The 4,199-nt window shown below is 35.8% G+C and overlaps 1 pseudogene across 1 annotated transcript in view; it reads left to right on the top strand.

The window, feature by feature from the left end:
* Positions 1 to 4,199, top strand: part of LOC101302882 — a 12,992-nt pseudogene extending 8,793 nt beyond the window's left edge. The window contains exons 8-16 of the transcript XR_185340.1: positions 251 to 1,018; positions 1,098 to 1,304; positions 1,434 to 1,504; positions 1,937 to 2,105; positions 2,231 to 2,360; positions 2,532 to 2,653; positions 2,720 to 2,738; positions 3,267 to 3,319; positions 4,107 to 4,199. The product of XR_185340.1 is annotated as an uncharacterized LOC101302882 (transcript). The remainder of the gene's footprint in view (positions 1 to 250; positions 1,019 to 1,097; positions 1,305 to 1,433; positions 1,505 to 1,936; positions 2,106 to 2,230; positions 2,361 to 2,531; positions 2,654 to 2,719; positions 2,739 to 3,266; positions 3,320 to 4,106) is intronic.

Below are 4,199 nucleotides of genomic sequence, written 5' to 3'. Positions count from 1 at the left end.
CCCCCCCCCCCCCCTTTTTGGTTTTCCTTGTTGGTTTCTAGTTATCTCTAGTATCAGTAATTTTAGTTTTGAATCTAAATATAGATGGAGTTGTTCCACCTTTTGTACCCCAAGATGGAATGTGTATAGAAAAATCTTCCTCTAAAATTATGTACTGAAATTTTCTTGGTATCAACATGTGTTATGGATTTGACCGCTGATGTATTTGTCACTGCTGATATTTTGAACATTTGTTATGGTTTATGACAAGCAAAGCATGCAATGAAAACACTGGTTTTACAGGAGAAAAGGGTGGAAGAGATGGGGGAAATGATAGCAGCAGCGATGATTTCGAGGGTGACGCTGGAGATACATATGAAACGCCCCAGCACCTTGATAGGATTGGCGCTGCTCCAGATGACTCCAATACAGCAGAGATGAAAGACATCCCTACTGAAATTGATTTTGAGGAGGAAGCAGATATATCAAGAAAAGTTCTAAAAAACTTGACCACTTCCTCTTGTACTGTAACATTGATGATATCTGAAATTGATTTTGAGGAGGAAGCAGATATATCAAGAAAAGTTCTAAAAAACTTGACCACTTCCTCTTGTACTGTAACTACTGATGATATGGGTGTTGATAATTCTGCATTTCCCAAAGGGAACAAGGAGCCAACTATTGATTTTGGGGAGGAAGCAGACATTGCTAGAAAAGTTCTAAAAAAGTTTACCACGGCCTCTGGTACAGTAACTGCTGTTGATGATTCATTGCCGAAAAGTAAAAAGGAGCCAACTATTGAAGAATCTGTTAATGAGCCTAGTAAATTACCTTCTGAGACTGCGCCTAATAACTTATCTTCTGAAAGTGCCAGTGCATCAGATGCTGCTAAACCACAAACAGAAGAAGAAGATGATTTGCATAGAACAATTTTCATCAGCAACCTTCCTTTTGAGATCACTTATGAAGAAGTCAAACAAAGGTTTTCTGCTTTTCGGCAAGTGCAATCTTTTGTCCCAGTTCTTCATCCACTTACCAAGTACGTTTTATACCTCATTGATCTAATTCCTACCATTCTCTATTATACTGGAAACTTAACATGAGATATGTTGTGGCAGGCGACCAAAAGGAACAGGCTTTCTCAAGTTTAAGACTATAGATGCAGTGACCTCTGCGGTTTCAGCTGGTAGTGCTGCATCTGGCTTGGGAATTTTTCTCAAGGGTAGACAACTGACAGTCTTCCAGGCTTTGGATAGAAAATCGAGACGGAAGAAAATATGGCCAAAAAGGAGGACATAGACCACCGCAATCTCTATTTGGCAAAGGTTTTTACTTCTAGAAGCACCTTCCTTTTCTTTCCTTGCTTTATCTATTTTATTGTTTTCTGTGTCCTGTGGTAACTGTAATGTATTGCCCTGAATGGTTAGAATAATCTCTCCTTCAAATCATAACAGGAAGGTCTTATTCTTGCGGGAACTCCAGCTGCAGAAGGGGTTTCAGCTACTGATATGTCAAAACGCCAAATGTAAGATTTGTTGTTTTTTTATTTCTTTCTTATAATCCCGTACATGCTGATTACTTATAGTCTGGAAATTAATGTTACATCTGGTTTTTATCAGTCTTCTTTGCACAAAAATTCAAAATCAGTTTTCATGTGATTAAGTGATTAACAGTTCTATTTTAACTATATTTGCAGGAAAAAAAAAACCTATGCCTTTATTTTCTGTTCATAATTCTTTACTTTTAACTGTATTTTCTTATAAGTTTCAAGCTTAATTTAAATCTATTTAGAAATATTCTGTCAAAAAGAAAAATACCTTAATTAACATTTTGACAATCTTGCTTTTGTAGTTTTTAACAGGTTATGAGCAAATTGAATGGTGCTCCTTCGGCATTAAGATGCTGATTTCTATTCATAGTTTCATATTCCTATTTATTGAGTTGCGAAACCATGCAGGTTGGAGAGGAGCAAGGCCATGAAGCTTAAATCTCCAAACTTTCATGTTTCGAAGACGAGATTAGTTATGTACAATTTGCCAAAGTCCATGACTGAAAAACAGCTTAAAAAACTTTGTATTGATGCGGTTACCTCACGAGCTAAGCTACAAAAATCTGTGATTCGACAGGTTAGATTGTGCTTGCATTCTTTTTTTTTTATTTGAGAATGACTGTTTGTTTTATGAAGTTTTCCCTTGTTTTGTCCAAAAAATAAATATGAAATTTTTCCTTGCATATGATGTTTTGCATGCAGATAAAGTGCTTGAAGGATGTGAAAAAGGGAAAGATTGTCACAAAGAACCACTCACGCGGTGTTGCTTTCATTGAGTTTACAGAACATCAGCATGCCCTTGTGGCTTTGAGAGTTCTTAACAACAATCCTGGTAAAGTTTAGATGGTAAAGTTTAGATTGTCAACCGCTTTGAGAGTTCTTAACAACAATCCTGGTTAAGTTTAGATTGTCAACCGCATTGACCATTTAATCTTGTTGGATTTTCTTTCTTTTCTTTGAATCTGTTTACGTATGATCTTATATATTGTGATACTTTTTGCAGAAACTTTTGGCTCAGAACACCGGCCAATAGTGGAGTTTGCACTTGATAATGTTCAGAAATTGAGAGCACGTCAGGTTTCACAACAAACACAGCAGCATGCCGCTAATGGTAATCAGAAAGAGGTGCGTCAATTTGATCCATCGATCCTACTGACCTAACTATGACTCCCACTACTCTTAATTTTGCAGGTTCATAGGAGATCACGAGGTAATGAATTTTCTGCTGCATTTTGTGAGGATTTAATGATTTATCATGTTTTAAGAATTCGCTGTTTTAAGAATTCGCACATGTTTCTTCATATATATCTATTAGCAAAAATAACTTGGTGCGGATCATGAAGGAACTGGAAGAAGAAATAAAGGGTATAGAAGGTGCCATGGTAGAAGATCAGACATTTTGCATCTCTGTGCACTGTCAGTGTGTCAAAGAAGAGGTCAACACATTCCTTAATCTAAAATTATTACTCTTTATTAATTATCAAATTGGTCCAACTAAGGCTATAGCAAACTACATTTATATGCTTATGCATAAGGTAGTTTTTTTTTTTATTTCCCAATGTTCTTAGTGTTTGNGTGTACTGATTAACGCGAGAGAGAGAGAGAGAGAGTTTAGGTTAGTTTTCTACTCATAAAATGCTACCCGAGCCAAATTAAATTTGTATGCTTTGTGTTTTAGAGTAATGATCAGTACCTAAGGATTTTTTTGTTTTCTTATTTTGCTATTGCATGCCACCAGAATACAAGATTGAGGAGGTAACTGGACCTCGCTGGATACTCGAGATGGTGGGTGTAAGTATCAGCTCAATTGCTTAGATGGTATGCTGAAATTATGAATTGCTGAAATCATTGTTCAATTTGAGAAAGATAATATTGCTTTGATAGTGTTCTTATTTAGCCATTGCCTGATACAATACTGTGTTTCAAGGATTAAAAATTGTTGGCTTATATGTGAGAAAACATGATTAATCTGAATTGGTTTGAATTTTTAGTGAATTGAGGATTTAAAATCAAGTACTCTATTTTTGCTGCATGTTTTTGGTGTTAGGATTCCTCTGAAGAGTTAGTGATTTTTTTTTTCTTATTTACAAACTGATGATATGTATTTACAGGATGAAGATTGCTATCATCGGTCATGCAGAGGAGTAATTGAAATGCCGGTCCTTGAAGCTTGCTGACACATTTGGGATTTTAGAGAAGATCAGGTAACTCCATAGGTATAGATGTGATTGTGACTCAAAATGGAACTAAAGAAATGAACCATAAACCGGAAAAGTGAATTTCCAAATACTAAAGTGGTGGGACTATGTTTTATTTGATGCTAAAATGTTATTTTCACCAATGTAAGATTGCCAATTTTAAGCTTATTAAACAATTCCAGTGATTCGCAGGTACATATACTGCTCTTTAGCTGGTGTCTATCTGAAATGTGATCAATTACTTCACTTTGAGGTATGCCTGATTAATTACTTCTCAGTTATGACGTATTATTTTCTATGTAGATTTTTATGACATTCTTCCAGCTCAATATATTGAGAGTCTCTTCTATACTTTGATCTTTTTCTATTTCTGGTGATAGACCGATGCAGTTGATCCAAAGAACCGGCACAAGAGAAAGCTTGAGACAGAGAGCTTGCTTGAATCAAGCAAAGTCATATCAGTCATGACATGA

This window comes from Fragaria vesca, linkage group LG7 (genome assembly GCF_000184155.1).
Source record: "Fragaria vesca subsp. vesca linkage group LG7, FraVesHawaii_1.0, whole genome shotgun sequence".
Classification (NCBI taxonomy): Eukaryota; Viridiplantae; Streptophyta; class Magnoliopsida; order Rosales; family Rosaceae; genus Fragaria; species Fragaria vesca.
The sequence above is the reverse complement of the archived record's forward strand: the minus strand, read 5'-3'. Positions and strand labels throughout refer to the sequence as shown.